The sequence below is a fragment of the Nuphar pumila genome, chromosome 14 (genome assembly GCF_984573655.1).
Source record: "Nuphar pumila chromosome 14, dmNupPumi1.hap1.1, whole genome shotgun sequence".
In the NCBI taxonomy this organism is placed as follows: domain Eukaryota; kingdom Viridiplantae; phylum Streptophyta; class Magnoliopsida; order Nymphaeales; family Nymphaeaceae; genus Nuphar; species Nuphar pumila.
Window position 1 is genome coordinate 70372132 of NC_143262.1, and position 25408 is coordinate 70397539.

The 25408-nt window shown below is 37.1% G+C and overlaps 1 pseudogene across 1 annotated transcript; it reads left to right on the top strand.

The window, feature by feature from the left end:
• Nucleotides 1–330: 330 nt before the first annotated feature.
• LOC149816933 (zinc finger protein WIP6 pseudogene) lies at nt 331–3148 on the top strand (annotated as a pseudogene). Its single transcript, XR_016427599.1, has 2 exons — nt 331–867; nt 2139–3148. The product of XR_016427599.1 is annotated as a zinc finger protein WIP6 pseudogene (transcript).
• The last annotated feature ends 22260 nt before the right edge of the window (nt 3149–25408 follow it).

Genomic DNA, 25408 nt, shown 5'->3' on the forward strand with positions numbered 1-25408 from the left:
TTGGCCGAGACGACTCGGACCCCGCTTCGAATAGGTTGCGTCCACGTCGTCGCCTTGTGAAAGCGCGTAGTTTGGCCAACGAGCGATCTCACCAACCTCTCTCTCTCTCTCTCTCTCTCTCTCTCTCTGACGGTAGAAAAATTGACATGTCTCTCTATCTAAGATTCTGAATTGATATCGTTTTAAAGGGAAGGAAAAGATACAATTAGACCCTTTAACCATCTGAAAGCCAAAGATGAGAAGAAATAGAAAAAAGAGGAATGGAAAACCAACATAAGAGTTCTCATCAACACACATACAGATATCTCTCTCTCTCTCTCTCTGCCTGAAATGGAAATTAGAGATCATCCAGCTCCCACTTTTGTTGAGTGGCTGAAGCCATCAGGTTCAGGGTCCCAAACACCCAAAGAAGTCTTGCCGATCGGATCTCCTCAGACTCTTGCTCAATCTGTTCACTCAGGCAAACTTTCTGCCATGGATTTCTTACGCCTACCATTCTTCTATCGACACCATGTTGAACAGGAAACTCACCATGCTGAAGAGGAGCAGTGCCTTCCCTTGCTTAGCCAGTTTGAAGAAAGCAAGCCGCCACCAAACAAAGAGACCACATCAGTACCAAGAGAGAGTTTGGTTGAGAAAAGTGAAGAAGATGATGAGCAAGCGATGGTTGCCCTACACATCGGTTTGCCTAATTCAGGAGAGGAAGAGGACTACATGGGGAAAGGGTCTGATCAGGATAATCAAAGAGATGGTGGAAACTTGAAAAGCAAGTACTGGATCCCAACACCTTCACAGATCCTCATTGGAGCTACACAGTTTACCTGCTCGGTCTGCAATAAGAGCTTCAATAGGTACAACAACATGCAGGTTTGGACTCTCTCTCTCTCTCTCTCTCTCTCTCTTATATATATATATATATATATATATATATATATATATATATATATATATATATATATATATATAGCTTTTTAATCTGCAAACTAACAGCGCATTAAATGACTTGCACCGGTCTTTTGAAAACTAGATCACGGCAGATCTGATCAATCTATAAGCATATACTATTAAAAAATTGAGTCCTCTACAACTCATCCTAGAGGAAAAATGAAAAATAGTCCTTGATGGTCCAAAAGTGATTTGTGATATTTCAAATCTTAATACATGGAGAGAGAGAGAGAGATCACCTCGACGTCACAACCTAAATAAAAGCCATGTTTAGTTTTACAGAAAAATTAAAATAATCGTCTTTACAACACCTTAGACCCTCGACAAACTATTTTTGTTCTGAATTAGAACTGCACAACTAATACCGTTAGGTGTCTTTCTACGCCGAATGTCCAAACTCACTACCATCATGAAATTCCTAATCTCTAGAAGCAGATAATACCATCTTTATAACGTCGCCATGCCCTCTCTTTTTTTAAGTGAAAATAGTACATCAGTATCACCATACTTGAGTATCGCATTACTGAATCACCATTGTTTCATGCAAAGCATCCTAAGAAATCTTAGAAAAAAACGTTGGGGATATTCTTGATTGAAAGGTGAAAATTAACCGTGAGAATGTGATTGTGGTTTTAGTCCTTTTATTCAGGTATCCTTGGGAACTGAGACTAAAGTGAAGATTATTTTATTTTAAACATCAAGTTGCAGAGCTAAAAATCATCACAACACTAATCCAAACTGTAGCATATGCCCCTACACACACGCATGCACGCACTCTGAAAAGGGTGTATATTAGAAGAAAGGAGGAAACGTCTTTGTTTGAACATAAAAATCCCCGTGTATTGCGCGTTGTATGTGCATTAGCTACAGAACTTCCCCATTTTAGCATAATGATTCTAGAGACTATATTTTAGCAATGTCAAACACGAAGAGTATTATTTTTTGTTTGCTGGAAAAATCATCCTTGCAACTCTGCCAGGGTAAACGGGCAAAAGATCAAAGATTTCGAAAAGAAACATGGCAAACACTAGCAAGTATCTTAGTATATTTCATTTCCTTTAACTAAAAGTAGCGCTTGCTTTATGAAACCTCGCTGTCTATTATATACATATTGGCTTCTTTGTGCAACCAAAGGAAGCATGTTGTCATGGTGATCAGTTTAAAAGCCTTTTTGAATCCGTGTGTAAAAACAGATGCACATGTGGGGGCATGGATCGATGTACAGAAGAGGTCCAGAGTCTCTCAAGGGGACGCAGCCCACAGGCATGCTGAGGCTCCCTTGCTACTGCTGTGCGCAGGGCTGCAAGAACAACATAGACCACCCTCGAGCGAGGCCTCTCAAGGACTTCAGGACCCTTCAGACGCACTACAAGAGGAAGCATTGGCACAAGCCTTTCAATTGCAGGAAGTGCACCAAGCCCTTTGCGGTAAAGGGTGACTGGAGGACCCACGAGAAGAACTGTGGGAAGCTCTGGCACTGCACCTGCGGCTCGGAATTCAAGCACAAGAGGTCACTCAAGGACCACGTGAGGGCATTTGGGAAGGGTCACTCCCCTCACCTACTTCATCACAGTCCTGCTTTAGAAGAAGACAAGGAATGCATCACAGGATCAGAAGGGGAGGAGGTGATAACAAGAGTGCGTTGATTTTAGCATGATAGCTTAGCTAGGTTTGGCCGTTTTATGTGGTTTATCTTCAGCATATAAATCCATACCTGACACCGAACCATCCATCTTCCATTTCTAAAAAGTGTCCATAGGGCTTCTCAATCACCGTAAAAGGAATGTTTATCATTCCATGCAAGTTATGTTCCTGTGTGGAATCAAAAGGGGGTGGTGGATATCATACAAGCCTAATCTGTAGGCTATGGCATTTTAGACCACTATTAATTGCATGATGGTATGTCCAATGCAATTTTGTTGGGATATGGAATATAAACTTGGGAAATTGGTGATGGAGCGGGGCTTGTATGGCTTTATATGCAGAAGCTAAGCATAAAATTCAAAGAGTAGCGCAAGCTTTCAGGCATGTCTAAATGGGTTAAAAACTTGGTCCAATGGATGATCAGCATGAAAGAGAGCTGTGAAATAGCTGAATTTTCATCATTGCAAAAGCATGTGCCCTTTGTTGTTGGTTCAGTTAATTAGCGTAATAGTGAAAGAGAAAATTTCCCTACATCACAGACTTGTTAATTAATGAGTTATTATATAAGAAGAGTTTGCTATTATGTTCCCATAACATGTTTTAGTGTTTCTGGGTGGCATTCTTGCCTGTGTGTGTGTGTGTGTGCATGTGTGTCTAAAGTCTAAACCAAGGATGATTGCTATTGAGGATGGTATGCAGGCTATTTCTCGACACTTGAAAGATGCTTTAAATGTACCTGATGTTAATCACATGCACTAGGGATCATCAAGTGGTCGTTTCGAGGTTGCTTATATTTTGCCCTAAATTATTATTTGGATAGCAGTATTCGCTGAGTGACATTTTAAAGCCATTTTTTCTAAATGCTATTTTAGTTCAGAAATGATTGTTAAAGCTAACATCTCTAGCCAACATTTCTACGTAAGCAGAGGGAGAGAGAGAAAGAGAGATCTTCTGAATGGTAAAGGCGACCTGAAAGAACTGAGCAATAATATGGAATTGAACTCTACCTACATAAGATAACAGATGATGCGTCAGCACCTTGACAAAACTAATTAGCTTAAAGGTGGATATTTGTCACATATGGAATATGGAGTCATATTTTTTTTACATTTTTAATCTTTGTTTATTGGTTCATGGGGGTAAACCCTATAAACCCAAAAGGAAAAAGCAATACACGCATCTTTATTTCTTTTCTTTTTTTAAAGGCAAGCTGGGGTTTGGGCAGACCCCTACCAGATAACTCTTAAGCCTCATGTGGCACATGGTTTCGAACCTGGGCCTTCAGCTTCAAACAGGACCCCGCTTACCACATGGGATGCCACCTCGGTGGTACGCATCTTTATTTCTTGCTTTGGTTTGCTTTAATTTTTCTATTTTTTTCTCTTCAACTTCAAAAGTCTGGTATAAAAAAAAGACCAAGATTCCCTCCCCCCCACACACACTAGGTTGGACCTCTCAGCGTAGATATGCCACTCCTTGCATTTGAGTTTGAAAGCCCTTTCTTTTCTTCTGTCAAACCACAAAAAAAAAAGGCTTTTTTCCCCTTAAACTGCTTCAACTTTGTGTAATTTTTTATTTTCTTTAAGGACGAGAAGTCTAGTTTCCTTTTTGAAAAGATGGGGGTGGGCCTCTTGAGTCCACACCCGAGGCTGTAACGAATCCACCTTAGTGTAAAAAGGAGAAAAACACTGAGGTGGTGATGATTGTTTATTTGAGAGAGAGGGTGCAACGTCACTCGTCCGTAACACCCTTTTAAAAGATTTGATACTATCCACATACATGATCATTCGTTAGGTGATGATGGCTGCACAAGGTTTTTTACGTCCAATGATGGCTGCAGGACAAGCTACTACAAAGCCGAGAGAGAGAGAGAAAGATGTTGCTTTTTCGTGGAAATGGAGAGCAGATCAAAGTGTAATCACGTTGCACAAAAAAATGTGATGCCTTGCCTGACCACGGAACATGTGTTTTGTAAAAAGTTAGGCCTCACCAATTTTAGCCTATGATTTCATCTTAATCCCAACCGTTTTAAAAGAAAAGGAAATGATTAAAGTAGTCACTCATGTAAAACCATCTTAAAAGATAACACTAAAGTAGTCGTGATCTGTATTATGATAAGGCAACATTTTACTTAAAAGCATATCTCCAAGACAATTTTTCACATATATCTCCTGTAAAAAAAGTATGTATTGGCAACGAATTTTATGACATTAGTTGAGGATAATCAGTTCACTTCGAGAAATTTGCAGAGCCATGAACAGCTCGTTTTAGCTTAAACGAGTCAATGCCAAACACATGGTGTTCGGGAGCTCAATCTAGTGGTAAACAAGCTGAGCCCGAACATGCCTTGTTGGGTTAGTTTGGCTGGCTTACCAGCCCTATAGTCATAGCCCACAATACGCATCGGCCATTTCTTGATCATACCCATGGATTAGAAAATTAGGAAGTCTGGGCTTAATGCATTTTGTCTTTGATCAACGAATGGTCGTAATCACGATCAAGAAAATGCATAATTTTGCTTCACGCTATGGTTACATGGCAAAACATGGGTCAATTATTACATTCAAGGTCCTCATACGGCCATGAACTTGCAAGTGAAATTAAAGTTGGGGGGAGATGATGGTGACTGTTCATGCGTACATGTCTCCTGTAGAGAAAGAGATGTTAGCTTGAAACCATGATGGGAAGGGAAAGGAAAGAAACACTGGGGAAGGCAGTTGGGGGAAAGAGGAATCAAATAAAGCGGGACACCAAAAAAAGAGTGAATCTGTCATGATATCTTGTTAGGATGAGAAGAGACCCGTTTTTCAAGGGAAGGTGTTGTGTGTTCTCCCCGAAATACAAATTTGTGTGTTCATGTGTGTACGGAGGAATATCTTGGGACCTGCAATAATTCATATGCCAATGTTGCCCACGATGAGTTTATAATAAAATAACATATAAAAAAGGTAGATATGCTTTTGACGGAAATGTCCTCCCGTAAGATAGATATGCTTTGGATGAAAATGTCCTTCTGCTCCCCGTATATATATTTGCACGTTCCACCTTTGTTGTAGCACAAGCTAAAAATAAAAGCAAAAGAAGGAGGAGGAGAGAGAGAGAGAGAAGCAAAAAAAGGCACTTGTTAGATAGAAAATTTTTCTTGATTCGTCCCTACCTCGTAGAGATAACTATAAATCGAACGACTAGTTCGATCATTGGTGTGCGTCAAGGGGGATTTGCTTCACGCTATGGTTACATGGCAAAACATGAGTCAATTATCATATTCAAGGTCCTCGTACGGCCATGAACTTACAAGTAAAATTAAAGTTGAGCGGAGATGATGGTGATTGTTCATGCGTACATGTCTCCTGTATAGAGAGAGATGTTAGCTTGAAACCATGATGGGAATGGAAAGGAAAGAAACACCGGCAAAGGCAGTTGGGGAAAGAGGAATCAAATAAAGTGGGGCACCAAAAAAAGAGTGAATCTGTCATGATATCTTGTTAGGATGAGAAGAGACTCATTTTTCAAAGGCACACCAGCTATGATCAATCCATTTACATACTCGGACCTGAAAAACCAGTACACTTTTTATTTTTTGGAAATAAAAACGCTGGAGTTACTTTGATTTTATATTAGAGAATAAAAAATTACAAAAGATCACTCTCAGGGGTAGCCAATCCAAAAGATTATCTTTCTATAACAAATTATTATAAGATTGAAGCAAGAAAAGAACATAACTCAAAAGCCCTTTATACAAAACATCCTCACAGGCAAAAAGATTTGTCAGAGAAAATGCTAGATTTGAAGTTCGACGTCATTCAATAGCACCCCTCACAGTTCTGCCCCACTACTGGTTATTTGAAATCACCCAAACATGAGTACCATGCTTAAAGGATGACAACTAGTGCAAACACTCAAGTTCAACAAAATTCGAGTTTGAAACTCTCTTCATACCCCTAAGTAAAGACATTTGTCTCTGTCATAAACAACAAAGGATTGAAGATCCCAGTCTTTATAGGAGCACATCACAAATCTGATCGCATGTGTAATGGATTCTGATAGCCAAAAATTGTGTACTATCAATCCGGTTTTTGCAAATAAATAATTATTTTTCACCTAAGAAACTGGCTACTCTATCATAGCCAAATGTTTGGTGCAAGATGCTCAAACCAGATCAACAATTGCAGTTCTATTTGGAAGCATACCTACATGATAAGAAGTATTCCTCAACAAACAATATGAAATGTAATGTCCCAAGAAGGTTTGAACTACTAGAAGTGGAAGCATGATGTCATCCACCATTTAAGTTCCCGAATAAAATCAGAATGCAGGATCTGCTTCTTCACAAAAAAATCTGCACACAAGTTTTCAAATGATTGTGTTGTTTAATCAAGATTTATAAAAGAAGATTATTGATGGTCCAGAATACATCAAATGATCAGTTTTGCAACTAAAGGGATATATTTGCTACAATCTTTTATATGCCACAATCTATTTGAAATCTGATGGTGCAAGTTGTTTTAGCTCAAACTCATATAAATGTGTTCATCATGCTTTGTTTAATGGAAATCAACCTTTGAATTGTGATCTTTCTATAAATAAGGTTGGGGTACCTAAGGCTGGGTGGTTGTGTCCTCAACTTAGAGTTTTACCTGGTAGGGTGACGGACCCATTAAGTGATCCAGTTCTTAGTGAGGGTTCCTTCGTTTTAAAAAAAGTTATGTTTCATGGTGTTATTTCATTCATAACTAAATTTAAAAGATATGGGTTTAAAGCATACCCTTGGTGTAACCCAAATGTAGTTGAAAATAACCTTATTGCACCACATGTAGTTCTAATAGACGTAACTGCTACTGCATACATATCTTACATTATTTTAATATATCTATAAGTGATCTATTTCTTCATTAACATTGACCAAATTAAATTCTTTGAAACTATTATAAGCGTTCTTCAAATCTATAAAAACTATATGCAAATTTTTGCCATTCTCTCTAAATCTTTCTATACATTGTATTTATAAGAAAATAGCTTTTATCTTTGACCTACCTAACATAAAGCTAAATTGATTATTTGAAACACTTGATTATATATCTTCTCAAATGCTCATCTATTATCCTTCCCAAAGTTTCATGGTGTGGCTCATAAGTTTAATTTTCCTATAATTAGAACAATTTTGAATATCATATGTATTCTTACGTATGAGAATCAACACATTTTGTGTCCACTCTTTTGGCAATTTTCTTGTAGACAAAATATTATTAAACAATTTAGTTAAAACTATATTATTTCAATATTACCCATTGACATCCAAATTTTGATAGGTACATCGTTTGGCCTGAGTGCTTTGTCTTCATCTTCTTTATAGCCACTTTTATTTCCTCCTTATCAATTCTATCCATCATTCTCTGGTTAAAATCTTTATCTTGCCTCATTATTTCATTTTTATTTAATAGACGATATGAATTTTTATCCAGCATTCTCTGGTTAAATTGATTATCCTTAACTAGAAATTTTCTATTGTCATCCTTAATACACTTCACTTGGCTTAAAACTCGTGTTTTTCTCTCTCATCTTGTAATTAGCTTACATGTCTTTCCACCCTCTTTTGTATCTAAACTTAGTAAACATGTTATAGGCTGTATACTTTGCCTAACTTATAACTTTCTTTATTTGTTTCTTTGTCAACTTATATATTTTCTCAGTTCATCATGCTTCTTGTCTTTTGCCATTCTTTAAAGACTACTTTATTTTTCATAATTGATTTTTGAACTTCTTCGTTCCACCATCAAGTTTTTTTTATGCATAGAAATTTGCCATTAGTCTCACAAAGTACTTGCTTGACAACCGACTTAATTCTAAGTGTCATTTGTTGCCAAAGGTAGTCAGTTCACTATTTTTGTTCAAGTAATAATTCTTTCACTTTTTCTACACTAAGATCTCATAGTCCAATTCGTGGATTTCTCTTGATTCTCTTATAATTATCTTGCTCTTTATATATATATATTCAAAACTAATAATCTATGTTAAGTAGTAATACATTCTCCAAGAATTACTTTACAATTTCTACACATTATTTGTTATCTTTGTCTCAAAAGAAAATAATCAATATGTGTGTTGTGTGTTCTACTCTTAAAAGTTATCAAGTGCTCATCTTTATTTTCAGAAATATGTTCACTATCACAACATCAAAAGCAACAAAATCTACAATCCTTTTGCCTTTCTCATTCTTATCCCCAAATCTATATCTTCTATAAATTCTCTCAACACTACAAGAATTTTGTGGATTAGCGACAGACGCTATCCAATGCTAATCCATCGCAAATCCGTCGCAGAAGTGATTAGCGATGGATAGCGTCAGTCGCAATTTATTAGTCGCTAATTAGCGATAGAACTGATTTGTCGCTACTTTCATCGCTAATTCATGATGAATTAGCGAATGTCATGATCTGTCGCTAAATAAGCACTGATTTGGTTTTGCGACAGATACATATCCGTCGCTAAAATTTAACAATAAATACATATCTGTCTCTAATATTCGTCACCAATTTAACGAAAGATTAGCGATAGATGACATTCCATCGCAAAACATCAGTTGATTTAGTTTTTGAGACAGATAAATATTCATCCCTAATCCGTTGCTAAATTGGCAACGGATATTATTCATCGCCAAATACCATCGCCATTTTGCGACTGAGTTTCTTTGGAAAATCCATCGCTGAATATTAGCAATGGATAATATATGTCCCTAATCCATCACAAAATTTAAAAATAAATAAAACAATTTTGTTTGAAATATAAATATCTAAAAACAAATTCTCGTTATACAATTTATATAACGTGTGTATAAAAAAAAGTACACATAAAAAATACATATATGGGTGAAACAAATTTAACACAAGTTATAAGTGAAACAAATTTAGCAACTCAGTATAATCCTCGCCAAGTTCTAATTAGTTACAAGTGAACATATACAAAGAGTTTTGTTTGAAACAACAAGTACGTGAAACAAATTCAACACATGAAGCTAATCCTCGCCAAGATTTATAGCATCATCATATTAGTTGTCTCGATCTGCCCCTCCATCCATGCCTCCATCAGCTCCTCTACACTGATCATCTCCAGCATCCTAAAAGAGAACCAAAATGTTAGTATTGATAAACAAAATATAATGAAATAAATTATATGCAATACATCTAATCGAAGGCAATCAAAGTAACACGGCTAAATGACACAGAAACTAGCAATAAAATGAAGGTCATTAACAGAATTCAGAGGTTATCAAAAAAATTTCATAGTGATTCAATCATAGATATATGTGGTCTAAGGTTGCCAAAAAAAATTTATAGTGATTCAATCATGCATATATGTGATATAAGGACGTCAAAAAAATTTCATAGTGATTCAATCATGCATATATGTGTTCTAAGGTTGTCAAAAAAATTGCATATTGATTCAATCATTTATATATTTGTTCTAAGGCTGACAAAAAAAAATCATAGTGATTCAATCATGCAGATATGTGTTCTAAGGTTGTCAAAAAAATATCATAATGATTCAAGCATGCATATATGTTTTTTAAGGCTGTCAAATAAATTTCATAGTGATTCAATCATGCATATATGTGTTCTAAGGCTGTCAATAAAAGTTTATAGTGATTCGATCATGCATATATGTGTTGTAAGGTTGTCAAAAAAATTACATGGTGATTCAATCATACATATATGTGTTCTAAGGTTGTCAAAAAAAAATCATAGTGATTCAATCATGCATATAGGTGTTCTAAGGGTGTCATAGAAATTTTATAGTGATTCAATCATGCATATATATGTTCAAAAGGTGTCAACAAAATTTATAGTGATTCAATCATGCATATATGTGTTCTAAGGTTGTCAAAAAAAATTATAGTGATTCAATCATGCATATATGTGTTCTAAGGTTGTCAAATAAAATCCATAGTGATTTAATCATGCATATATGTGTTCTAAGGCTATCATAAAAATTATATAGTGATTCAATCATGCATATATGTGTTCTAAAGGTGTCAAAAAAATTTATATCGATTCAATCATGCATATAAGTGTTCTAAGGTTGTCAAATAAAATTTATAGTGATTCAATCATACATATATGTGGTGTAAGATTGTCAAAAAAAAATTATAGTGATTCAATCATGCATATATGTGTTCTAAGGTTGTCGAAAAAATTTATAGTGATGAAATCATGCTTATATATGTTCTAAGGTTGTCAAAAAACTTTCAGTGATTCAATCATGTATATATATGTTATAAGGCAGTCAAAAAAATTTATAGTGATTCAATCATGTATATATGTGCTCTAAGGTTGTCAAAAAAAAATAGATTGATTCAATTATTTATATATGTGTTCTAAGGCTGTCAAAAAAATTCATAGTGATTCAATCATGCATATATGTGTTCTAGGGCTGTCAAAAAAAAATTATAGTGATTCAATCCTGCATACATGTGTTCTAATGCTATCAATAAAATTTTATAGTGATTCAATCATGCATATATGTATTCAATCATGCATATACGTATTGAAATTTAACGACATGAAACTTTTTACCTGACGGGCACCGGAGCTCATGTTGAAGGTAGACGAAGTTCCCCTGTCCCAAAAAAAGTTGCACAACTCATTATGGACAAGATTGAGAATGACTTCATGTAAAAAGTCATACATTGTATCCTGAAGAAGCTGGCAGACACCATCCCAAGAAATAGCAAGGTCAATCAGACGTTCGGAGTTTATGATGGCGGTAAAACTCTGAGAGTCGTGGCTGGAGGAGGCAACGATTGATGTGGTGTTCATATTACTCTCAAACCCGAACACACGACCTTTTTGGGGTTCACTGATTGTAGTCACCCATGTTGCAGGATCAAAAGGCGGATACTGAGTGGAGTCATCGTCATATCGCTCTACCATCTGTTGCTCGTATGACTACTACAAAGTAATGATTACAGTATGAATTAATAATTAAGAATTATAATGTTTATGATAATATAATTTATGATAATTTGTATATTAAATATTTATTAATACAATAAATATATACTATTGTCGCTCTCGTCTTCTCTAATATGAACTCTCCCGTGCTCTTACATTTATGTGTTTCAACAAACACATCTTTGTAAGGCACAGTACCTCATTTTTCGGCTTCCTACAAGGTTAAATGATAAAAAAATCAATTAAAAAGTATGCAAAAATACTTATAAATTTGACACTATATATATATATATATATATATATATATATATATATATATATATATATATATATATATATATATATATATATATTGATGAGTTACCATTTTCTTCTGGTGGCTTCCAAAAGTCCTAGAACCACCTGTGTGTAGATGGGCATCGGGCATCTTTGCTCAGTTTTGTGCAGCCTTTGCTGAACAGTTTCAAAATTCATGGCTCGCCCACTTGTCGTATATTGCATTCCAATAATCTGACCTGATAGCAGAAGGGTCATGACCCTTCCACTGCAGTGGATCATCTATCCCATCAGTTGCTTTTATTGTTGTAGTCTTCATATTGTGAAGCATGTCAGCAAATCGACTGGCAGCCACCTTCTGCCACACTAGCCTCGTGTCCTGCTCCTCCTTTGCAGTCGCAAAGTGATTTAAAGCTTACAAATAATTTTAAAAAGTTAGTATACATGACTATAACAAAAAATTAAATATGAAACACATTAGATATGATAAACGATTGTATACCATGAATGAGGACCATAATCTGTCCAACACCTCCTTCGGGTACTCTTTCCATTGAGCGACCGGTCCTGAAAGATGTTGAACTAGTGACTTCTTAATTTTTTGAATCACTTCTTGTGGTTTGAATCTCGCGCTGCATATGAATTGGTATGCATTAACAATCAAGTATCGATATACACTATTTATAAGATAAGTATTGGACAAGTGATAATGAAATACTTACAGTCGACTATCGATATACACTATTTCAATGAGTCATTGTGTGTCAGACTGAGAAGACCCAGCATATGGCATTGTCACGTGATGTGTATGAGTAGCTGGTATAGGTGGGTCATGTGCATGCGAAACATCATCTATAGAACAATGAGTTAAAAATTCACACAATGCATATTTAAACTAGTCAAGTATATAATTATTTAAATGATATACTTATCGAAGCATTACGTGAAGACGAAGGCTGAGAGTGGCTATCACTGAGCTGAAATCCTATAAAGATGATTAACAAGTAATAATTTTTATATCAACATATAAGCAAAAACATAATGAATGTCTATATTTAAATATAACACAAAGACATCTACCTAATGTTGTCCCACGGCCTCCACTTGGTCCTCAACCACTAGGTGCTCGACCACTATGACCTCCATGAACCATATTCTAACAAATAAAAATGTTATTTGGATCAGTTGCATAACTCTTGATCTTAGCATGGACATGACATATGCATGAAATGTAAAGATTTAAAGGTCCTACATGAATCGGTTTTATAACTATGCATGAATTGTGCATGTACATCCTAAGTATGCATAGGATGTAATATGATATGCAAGATATAATGTTAAAATAGATGGTGCATATTAAAAAGTGATGTGGTATGTATTACAAGATGTATTTCACTAGCTCGAGTATGCTTCCTCATCACTTGTTTGACTTTCATATTCTTCTTCTTCCTTCTCCTCCTCTTCGTCATCTTCGTCTTCATGTTTATTGAGCGGTCATCCACTTGGTATATCATTTGGATCACATTTTTTTATATGTTTGTCATCGGACAATGGAGATGTGATATGCAGATCATGTGTGACATCGTGACCATAAGAGAAGTCATACATATCATCTGATTGATAGTAATCATTATCTTCAACAATCTTGTCTTTCTTTAACTGATCATACTTGGGGTATAGTTTAGACTTCACCTTGCAAACCGCCCACCATTCATTTCTATCTGACTTCCTTGTATTCGGATATGAAGTATAGTAAACTGGTTGAGCTTGCGATGCTAATATGAATGGTTCATATGTTCTAAACCTTGATTTATGATTCACCTTCACAATGCTTGAGGCTTTATCGACTCTTGTTGTTGCAGGATCAAACCAATAACACTTGAATAAAGTTATCGTAGTATTTATGCCTAAGTGTGAACACCCCAAATTTTTCAAAGTTTTGTAAAAATGACCCTTTTGCCCCTAACCTCGTTTTCTGAGAAAATCAAGTCATTTCTTCATATTCTCTTAATTAAATTCCATAAAGCTATATTCAAAATTAATTCTGGATCTGAATCCAGTACTTTAAATCCATATTTCCTACAAAAATCTAAATCAAAACCCATTTCTGAAGAAATTTTCTCAAAATAGCTTTTAAATTCTCAAAAAAAATCCCTTTTGTAAATATTTTTACAAAAACACCAAAAAATTAGTTTTAGCCTTTGACCTCTCGTAAAACTTTAGGATTTTATTCCAAAAATACAAAAAATAGAAAAATAACATAAAAGACCAAAAAAAAATGGAAAAGCTAAAAGAAAAATGAAACATTTTTTAGCTTTTTGAAGCCCCTTTTCCAAAAAAACTCATTTCTTAAACATTTTTTTTAAAAAATTCCTAAAAGGGGGCCTTCTTTTGAGAAATTGGAAAAGTTACAACGAACTCTCTCCCGCGCTTCCCTCTTCTCCCCTCTCCATCGTTGATCTCAAAATGAACTACCCTCTTCACGCCCATCCATCTTCAACGAACGGGTTCTTGAAGCTTCCTCTCCTTCTTTAAGAGAGGCATGAAGAGGAAGGTCTCGGCATCCATTGTAATCCACCTTCATCGATTTCCCTTCATCAAGCATCCATTATCAAAATCCCGACAAAAATGAGAAGAAGAATATCTCCGCAGGACATCTTCCCTGCAGTCATCTCATCCATCTCATTCTTCCGGCGTTTCCCCTACGCGTTACTGAAGACCCTCCCTCTTTAGGATCCTGAAAAAGTTGTTGTGAATCTCTTTAGTTGAGATGCATATCTCAATTGGTAAGCTCAGGTATAATCATTCTCAGACATTTGGCTTTTACATTTTTTTGGCTCATTGTTCAGTTTCACAACATACTCTATCTCCATTGATTATTGAGTTTCTGCTGTAAAAGAAGAAAGGGACCTTGAAAGCAATTGCGAAGGTATACTAGAATCAACATCATATAAAAATGCCTTGATGAAATTGGAAGATGTAGTTGAGACCCTTGCTTGCCGTCTGTGAGCTGAAAAACAAAGGAAATTGTTGTCGGCTTTGCTCTGTGCAAACCATACTTGTGTCCAAGATGCTGCAAGTTACACAATATTGTCACCAGTAATTATGCAGTTTTGCCTCATTGATTATTTTGAAAATGAAGAATTTGCAGTCTTCATAACAGAGCTTTATGTCAAGTACCTTTATAGAGCTTTTTCAAAGTATTGAGAGATCAGAAATTGACCCCAATTATGCCAAAACATTTTGCACAACACTTGCTGTATTTTCCCCACCCAGTAAACAATGTTGAAACCGCTGCTATCACTTGTTTCCCCTGCTATCAATGCTCTCACAATGGCCGATGCACCTCCATTTCACCTCATTGTTACAACTACTGTAGTAGTTGCCCTTCATATCCCTTCATCACTACCACAACACATCTCCATATCATCCATTAGCATATATGGCATTAGTAAATGCCTCCCTTACCTGCTGTTACACAGCACCCCCCCCCCCCCTCATTACCCTTCATTCCCATTCAGCACAGTCATGGTCTTGACTGCTGCAAGCATCCCTAACGATGCTTACAGCTGTCCAGCAGCCCATCATATGTGGCCATTTCTTGCTACAAACCATCAATGTTCCATCATCACTAGCTATGACAGTGTCACCTCAATGCCTTGCATCATTGCATCTTCATTATAAACACAGCGCCACTACCCCTCCACGGTTGCTGCAAAAATAACCCACCTTGCTCTAGACTTACAATAATGTTTTGTTGTAAGATAGCCTCACAACCACATACATTTCACCAATGTGTATATATATCTTCAGCACGGTTTATACTCATTCACCACACTTATGTTTTTTTTATGCATAGCACCCTGCTGCATTTGTGATTAACATCTGTAGCTCATCCAATGCTCACAACCCCATTCTCTGTGCACATATATTCCCTGTGTATCACTTAATGTATGCTAATTATATGTCAGTATCCTTGCATATATACACATATCACTTTTCTTAACTACTGCATGTTATTTCCTCTGTATATGTACATTTCCCATGATTTCTCAAGCAAAGTATTTTCACATACTTATAGCTACGTTTTGCATTGTCTTAATCCTCCACTATATCATCCCATCTCACGGGCTATTGTATATTCCTTATACATGTATATATATATATCTATATATATATATATATATATATATATATATATATATATATATATATATATATATATATATATATATATATATATATATATATATATATGTATATATACACATCCATGTATATATATAGATATGCTTATACATATAAGAAAATACGTATACATATACTTATATATATAAGTATGTGTATGAGTGTATACATCATTTTCTATTTTTCCATCATAAAAGCTTTGACTCATGGGCAATTTCTCTTGACATTAGCATCCTTTTGACATATGTAATTCCCTTCCATTTTTCATACTAACCAAGTATTTTTGTAGGAAATATGTGGAAGATATCATTACTTAGGGTTGTAAACTTGATTCTATATGTTGTAATAGCTAGATTTGAATAAAAATTTATATTTTTCTGCTTTAGGTAGCATGAATGAGCATTATAAAATATCATGAATTGTTTGTTTTCATGCATTTTTGTCTTTATTTCTCAAATTCTCACAATGGTGAAACACGAATGGCACATACACCATTTCGTAAGAGATAATAAATACTAAGTTGATGATCTACATCAACGGCCATAGTCAGAGTGTGGACAAAACTTAGCATTTTTATCTTTTACAAAATAACACTGGATCCACACTGGATCCATTTTCAAAATTCATCATATTTTTCTAAAATATTTTCTTCTTTTATCAGAATTTAGCTTAAAATTAACTCAAAATATATATCAATGGTCATAGTCAGGGTATATTGAGGGTTAATTTCATTTTAAATTCTATAAGAGCACCAAAAAGGTATTTTATCCTTCATTTGAATTTAGATATGACTATTATATAATACATTCAATGACCATAGTCAGGAGTGTATTATATCATTAATCTTATTTAAATTCATTTGAAGAATGAAATATGATTTTCAAAATCCAATTTCAAACTTATTCAAATTCATTCATCATATAGGATAGAATTGCATCATATTTTCAAAATTTCCTTTTCAAAATTCCAAGTGATTCTTCTTCTTCATTTCTAAGATCGAATCTTATACAAATCCAATTCTATCTCATTTCAAGATTCAAAAATTCAATTTCAAAGTCCAATTTGACTTTGGAATTCCAAAATCATTTTATATTCAAACTTCAAATTTCCAACTCAATTCAAAATTCAATTTCAAAGTTCAAATTAACTTTGAAGTTTCTGATTCATCTTCAAATTCAAAAATCAAGTTTATCTTCTTATCTTCAAAATTCAAAAATCACAAGTTTGAGATTGATTTTGAATCTTGACTCTTCTTAAATTTTAAATGCAATCTGGGTTTTCAAAACCCAGATCCATCTTCAAAAAGTCCCATTTGGACTTTTAAAACCTGAATCCAAAGTTAGATCAACTTGGATCTAGTTTTCTAAATACAATTCTACTTTTGGATCTTAGACTTCAGATCCAAATTGCATCATGAATTCCAGATCTTAGATCCAAATCCATTTTAGGATCCAGGATTCAGCATTCATATTGGGTCTCAGATTTCAGATCCAATTCCCCTTTAGGATCCAGAATCCAATTTCACTTTGGATCTTAGACTTCAGATTCAATTCTCCTTTAGGATCCAGAATCCAATTTCACTCTGGATCTCAGATTACAGATCCAAATTCCACTTAGGATCTAGATCCCCATTCTACGTTGGATCTCAGATTCAGATCCAAATTTGACTTAGAATCTAGATCCCCATTCTACGTTGGATCTCAGATTCAGATCCAAATTCCAATTCTTAGGATCTAGAATCCAATTCTACTTTGGATCTCAGACTTCAGATCCAAAATCTATTCTAGGATCCAGAACTCAATTCTCCTTTTGGATCTCAGATTTTAGATCCAAAATCCATTCTTTAGGATCCAGAACCCAATTCACCTCGGATTCAGATCCAAAATCCATCCTAGGATCTAAAAACCCAATTCTACTTTGGATCTCAGACTTCAGATCCAAATCCATTCTAGGATCCAGAATCCAATTCCACTTTGGATCTCAGACTTCTGATCCAATTCCATCTTAGGGTCCAGAGTCCAACTCTATCTTGGATCTCAGATTTCAGATCCAAATACCATTTTCGGATTCCAAACCCTGAATTCAATTTCATTCAAAACTTCAGATCCAAAATTCCTCTTGGATTCCAAATATTGAATTCAATTCTATTCAAAATTCCAGATTCAAATTCCACCTCTTAAAACCAATTCCACTTCATTTCCATATTTCAAATCAAGTCCCCATTTCGGATCCTAAATCCAAAATTCAATTTTGAGCTCTATTCAGAACACAACTTTGGATTTTAATTCCATCTTGAAATTCCAACTTTCAAATTAATTCTATTTCTTCATTTCATTTAGATTTCCCACATTTCCTTCCGATTTCAAATCTCAAAGATAGAATTCCACTCCATTTTCATCTTTATTCTGACTCAGAGTCCATTTATGACTTTGAAAAATCCTTTCTTCTTCTTTTATCTCAGTTTCAAAATCATTTCTCTTAAAGATTCAGATCTATTTCCCAAAGCTCTTGATTATTCTAAAAACTTAGAACTTTAAATCTTAAGTTCTAAGTTAGAAACCATTTCTTCACTACTATCATCAGATTCATCTCAGAAATACTTGGGAATTTTTCAAATCATTTTCGAAATGAGCATACATCTTTGCATTTGCACAAGCATGATTCTTTGTGCATCTAGACTTAGGATAAATTCTTAGATAATTTCTTAGCAAAACAAAAGGCATGAATTCGACCCTTGGTTCGATTACCTCTGGTAAAGGCGCCAAGAACGGTCGAACCTCGTACCGACGAGCGGATCCCGTCTCCCAGTTTTCCCGCAAATATTTCAAAAACGGAGGCGAGTTATTTCAAAAATTTCTAAATTAAGGTCAAGTAAGACCCGCAAAAGAGTTCATCTTCTTCTTTTCTCTTCTTTTCTCTTCTCTCTTTCTTTCTGTCTTTTATCTTTCTCCCTTCAAAAAGGAGGAAAATAAGAGGTTAGAAAGGAAAAGAGAAGGAAGTGAGAGAATATTACGAGAGAAAAAAAATTTGTGATGCTCACAGTTTTGGCGACCGTAATGGGACTCGTCTCCGTCCGGTCGAATTATGCCTTTTTTTTTTTGCTTTGACATTATCTAAGTCTTTATTCTTCAAAATGTCAGCTACATTTTTCATGCAACCCTTAGGAGCCTAGACTCTGTCCTAAGCTGACATCATTGCATATAGGATTTAAGTATGGTTTGGTAGGACCATATTGAGGAGATTATTCCATGATCACATTAGACTTAGGTCTGAAATACAACTCTCCTCAATTCTAGGGATTGAATGCAAACAATGTATGCAAGTGTATGCTTCTCTTCATTTTAATCTATCTCTTTAGGACTTGCATTAGAGCCATCTGATTTCTTGCATTTTGCACATATTTTTGAAAACCTCCTTACCTATATTGTCCCGGTCTTCACGTTGCTGGGTTGTCTCACTGAACCATATTTTGGGAGAGAGCCTCACAACTGGACCACTCATTTGGGTTCGCGCCCCCCTACCACGTACCTAAGGGCCATAGTCCGAGGTATATCGGTAGGTGCTCAAGGATGTTGGGAAACCATTACCTTAGAACCGGAGAAATATTTCTATGCCACGTACTTCGAGCTTCGGCTTGGGTACATCAGCGTATCTTGATTGGAATCAGATGATCTGAACCTAGAGTTAGGATTAAGGTCCTACAAGCCATTTCAAATATTGCATTTAGAGTCAGCCTTTAGGGAGTGCTGAATGTGCATCCTTGTTTGTGCAGCTTTAGTTGTACGATAATTCTCTTATTCTCTCATATATATATATATATATATATATATATATATATATATATATATATATATATATATATATATGTATATGTATATCAAACCCTTTTCGAAAACCCTATGTGTATTATTCAAAACTTACTCTTATTTTCAAAAAACCCAGGTGTATATTTTTATCTACCTATATTTCTTTTCTCTTTTAGATCAAATTTTCTTCAAAAATCCTGGAAAATTCCTTTAAAAAATTCATCAACAATTTCAAAATTTCCAGGTTTAATTCTTCAAGAAGTTTGTCCGTAAGTCCTGCATTCTATCTAACTCTCCTTATTTTCTTTACCCCAGTATCATTTCAAATGGTGCCAAATTCCCTCGATGTTGTATTTCCCCGAGATCATGTTTTCTATCAGATTCAGGATGGACCCCCGGATCTGTGGGTCATCCAGTCTCGTCCTTTCTTCCTTCGGTGGTATTATTCTTGGTTCGCCACCTTCTCACGTATGTTCCCAGACCAATTGGATGACTGTGGGTTGGAGATGGCATCAGCAGTAGGCAAGCGAACCATCAATGGAGCTCTGATTCAAGCTATGGCAGAGAGGTGGAATTCGCGTACCTGCACATTCTGGTTTCCTTGGGGAGAGATGACTCTACTGATGGATGAGTTCAATGATATTATGGGATTTCCCGAACCAACTGGTCAGCCCGATGATCCTGTCGAGCAGCAGTTTTTGATCAACATCAAAGGGGTGGATGTTCGAGAAGCCTTGGTCAGAGCAACAGGGAGCAGATCTTGGCCTCTTATTGAGATTGGTGGGAATCAGTTCATCGACCTATTCGAACTATATCAAAAGTACGGGGCCTACAAGGAGGTTGACACTTTGTCTCGAGCAGCGAAGGACAGAATTCAGCATGCCATGATCTTGTGCACGGTGGGGTTAGCTTTCTTCCAAGATGGCCAGAATTTCATAGATATCAGAGTCGCCCAGCTCTTTCGAAGATGGGGAAGTAAGCAAACTCGTCAGCTTTCAGTTTCTATGGCAGCCTTAGCCTTCCTTTACAGAGGCTTGGCTCGATTTGCTCTTGGGGAGACCATTTTAGTAGAAGGATGCACTTACGCCCTGCAGTCATGGTTCCTGCGACACGTTCCCTCGAAGGCCAGTTCTTTCAGGTTCAACAGTAAGCAGCCAAAGATAGTCATCCAATGCCGAGCTTTGATCGAGAAACTGCATCAGGAGGAGATTACTTGGGACTTCTTTGACAGAAGAGAGACCGTTCCTCGATACACCTACGCTCGCGACAAGCGCTACAAGTTGATGGGCCCTTTTTTTGTGTTGATTATCAGTCGGAACGATGTCTGAGGCAGTTTTCGCAGCGGCAGATTCGTGCCAACACCCGCTTCCCGACAGACAACGTGCCAGAATTCAACCTGCAGTTAAATCAGTGGTCTGGGGCATATCATGTCGCTAAATATACCTGGGATTCCTTTATTTCTCTGTCTATATTTCCTGGACCAAATGTATCATCTGAATATCAAGAGTGGTGGCAAACTGTCTGCCCACCCTCTCTTTGTCTTTGAATGTTAAAAATATCAATAAAAATTTACTTTTTGGCCAAAAATGTTGTTTTCTGTATTTTGTTTATAGCACAAATAAAAGTCACAAATTTTGGGTGACAACCTAATCCTGGGTAAAAGGGATATTCCTTTCGCATTTCTTCAATATATTTTATCATGGTTGACGACCTCGCCTAGGTAACAAGGCATATTTCTCTGTTATCATCAAAATGGTAACACAATTATCACAAATCATGTGATGACCCAATCCCGGATAATGGGATAATCTCTTGAAATTGTCTACCAAATCCCTTCATTTCTTGCTTTTTATCAAAGAAATTGTGATTTTCAAAAGCTTCTCCATACTCTAACCATTCCCATATTCTGCAGGAAAACTTTGGCATCTGAAAATGGTTCAGACAAGGGCTGGTAAGCAGGCTGCTCAACGACACAGTGACAGCGAACCAGAGGAGATGGACTCTCCCCGATTATCCAAAAAGCATGACTCGAGGGATGAGAGCGATGTTGATCCGGCCATGTACCGGGTTTTTCAAAAGATGATGACTAAGATGATGGCCGAGCAGGCTAAGGCGGTCCCCAAGAAGGCAGCTTTCAAGACCAAAGCTAAGAAGAAGCCCATAAAAAAGCCGATTAAGATCAGCAAGCAGAAAGTACAGCGTGACAACACCTCTAAGGATTCCAGGTCAGCAGAAGAAGTCTCCGAGGAAGAAGAGCAACTGATTTACATCCCAAAACATCTGAGGCAATCCAAGAAGCCAGTAGAGGAGCCAGTGTCAGTGAACAAGCCTAAGTATGGGCCCCCCGCAGAGGATTCAATCCAGGCACTGACCAAAATTGTTAAAGACCTGCAAGTCCGGGATAAAGGGAAAAGGTCATACACTAGACAGAATTTTTACCTCGGCCTAGAAGGGGACATCAATCTGGAGAACCTCCCCAGAAAGTTCATTAAGTTTGATGGATCCGGGGATCCTAAGGCTCACTTTGCCATGTTCTTTGCGGAATGCACCCGGTTCAACGAAGACAATCGTGCTCTCTTCCTCTGTTTCCTCCGCAGTTTGGAGGGAATAGCCGCCAAATGGTACGCCGAGCACGTCAATCCCATTGAACTAAGGGATTTTGACAAAGTAGTCAACATGTTCGTTGAATGCTTCCTATTCAACACGAAAGCTCTGCCCACCCTGAACCACCTGTGCAACCTGAAGCAGGAGCCCAATGAGAAGGCCAGGGATTTCATCCACAAGTGGAGAAGCCTTTGCAACAAAATGAGAAACCCCATTTCTGAGGAACATGCCTTCCAAGTCATTCTTAATAACTTCTCCCAACCCTTAAAAAGTCTTCTTTTCCCATATCCCTCCAAGTCATTTATTGAGCTGACGGAGCGAGCAGAATGGCTCGAGATGGGGGTAGAGAACGGGATGTATGAAGGTGTCACCCTGGCCAAAAATATGCAGGATCCAAAGAAGAAAGCACACTTTACTTACTCAGCCAAGGTTCCCGAAGATAGTCATGGCAGTAGCAGCAAATAGGGCAGCGGCAGTGGCACGAAGCCTGAGTAGAATAGAGGCAAAAAGGGCAAGTTCTTCAAGAACAATGATAAACCTCAACCGACCGATCCTCAACAAAAAGGGGACCTTCAAGAAAAACCCAAACATATAAACTGGAGCAGGGATCGGAAATTCACTCCCCTCAACCAGCCTCTAGAGAAAATTCTGGAATACTTGTTGTCTCACGGAATGGTAAAACTTCCCAAAGTTGCAGATCCGCCAGTGATCATGGGAAGATTTAAGGAACAATATTGCAAGTTCCACAGAGCTATGGGCCATGACACTGAATACTGCTTCGTCTTGAAGCATCTGATCCAGGACTGCATCGATAAGAGCATCCTCATCGAGGATGAAGAAGCGGGCAAAATGGACATCCTGTCTGCCCCATTCCCAAAGCATTCAGCATCAACCATTTTGGAAGATTCTTTTCTCCCACAGAGTCGCATACATCCTTGTTCCAGCAAGGAGATGAGTTTGCAGCATCAGGTGATGGTTTTACATCAAGATCAGTCTGCATCTCAGAGAGGGGACATCCTCTCGTTTCTGAACATAAGAAATATGTCAGTCGAAAGCGGGGAAACCCAAGTTTTTCCAAAGAGATTTATGAGAAAAGAAGCCTGCACAGAGGAAGCAGAAACCTCAGAAGCAGCAGAAGAGCGGGCCAAAAGCCTATTACAGCGCTCTCTAACATCTCCATTTTTTAATTAACTCATGATTCTCCTAAGCATCAAGAAAAGTTAGATGACTTACTGAGAAAGATCAAGGTGAAGCCGGGCACCACGCCAGAAGATATGGCGCAAATTGTAAACCAGGCAATGACAAACGCGCCTATTACCTTCTCTGGTGAGGACTTGCCTAAGCCTCATTCATTCCACAATAATGCACTGTACATTGTGGTCAGGACCAGAGGCATGACTGTCCCACATGTACTTGTTGATGGGGGCAGTAGTTTGAATATTTGCCCAGAAATGACAGCAAAAGCCCTGGGATTGAAGGAAGAGGAATATGTGCCTGATCCCATCACCATTTATGGCTTTGATAATCACGGGCAGACTACCAAGGGCAAGATTTTCTTAGAAATTTTTATCAACTACTCAGTACATACGGTTCTATTCCATGTCGTTAATGTGCCGCCAACTTACAATTTGTTATTGGGACGAACATGGATCCACAATGCCAATGCAGTTTCATCGACCCTCCACCAATGCATCAAGTGGTCCAAGGGTGGAATGATTACTACTATCTTGGGCGAAGATCCTGAAGAAAGGCTGCCACAGCCGATGATTCCTCGTCCGACATTTACAGCAGATATCCCCAGCATCCGGAAGGCAGGGGAAATCAATCTCAGTGACAGCCTAGAAATGCTGAAGTTAAAAGATATCATAGAAGAAGAGAACGTGGCAGCCACGGTCCAATGGCAGGGACCTTGTTTCTTCAAGTTAGGAGGATGCATTAATTACACCTCCTTCAAAGATCATCCTTTATTCCCTCAGTTTTCCAAAGCAAGGAAGGGATTCGATCTGTTGATCAAGCATGGATATCAACCATTCCAAGGCATGGGGAAAGATGAAGACGGCATGATAGAGCCCATCATCCCAATTCAGCATGCAGACAGTTCAGGGTTGGGGTTCACCGGCCAGGATTCCAGCAAAAAGACAGATTTTGTCAGAGGAAGCCAATGAAGAGATGATGCCTTAGTTTTTCCTACTTTTTTATTCTCATTTCTTTCTTTAAATCTTGTAGGAACAACACAGTCCCATCTTTTGTCAGAGTCTTGTAAATACTTTACTTCAATCAATGAAAGATCAATCTTTTTCCTCATATTCGGGCATCTATCATTTCCTTCTTATACTTTGTCTATGTCATTGTTCTTTGCTTTATACAAAAATTTGATTTGGCTCGTACTTTCTCTTAAACAACCTTTCTTACATTTTCAGGACTATTAACTCCTGAATCAATGACAAGATTCATTATCAATCCCAAATATCTAAAATTGGGAAGATTTCCTGAGATGAAAGACAGAGCAGAAGTCAGTCAGGCAGCAGAACAGCCCGAAGAGCCGGCCGAATTTGATTCCACCATTCAAGAATTGCCAGAATTTGCTCACATTCAGAAGCAGGATGAACCATCATCTTTGGTTCAAGATCCAACTGAGGATATCAACATTGGGTCGGAAGACGATCCAAAAATTCTCAAAATCGGGTCGAGTCTAAGCGAAGTTGAAAAAGCAAGATTCATCCAATTCCTTAAGAAGCATCAAGAAGTATTTGCCTGGACTTATGAGGATATGCCAGGATTAGATACCAAGCTGGTTGAGCATCGACTCAAATTGAAGCCAGAAGCCAGACCAATCAAGCAGAAATTGAGGAAATTAGACCCTCGAATTGAGCAGCAAGTCAAGGAAGGACTTGAAGATTTATTAAAAGCAGGCTTCATCCGGGCCATTGATTACCCAGATTGGCTAGCAAATATCGTGGCAGTTCTTAAAAAGAATGGAAAAGTTCGGATCTGCAT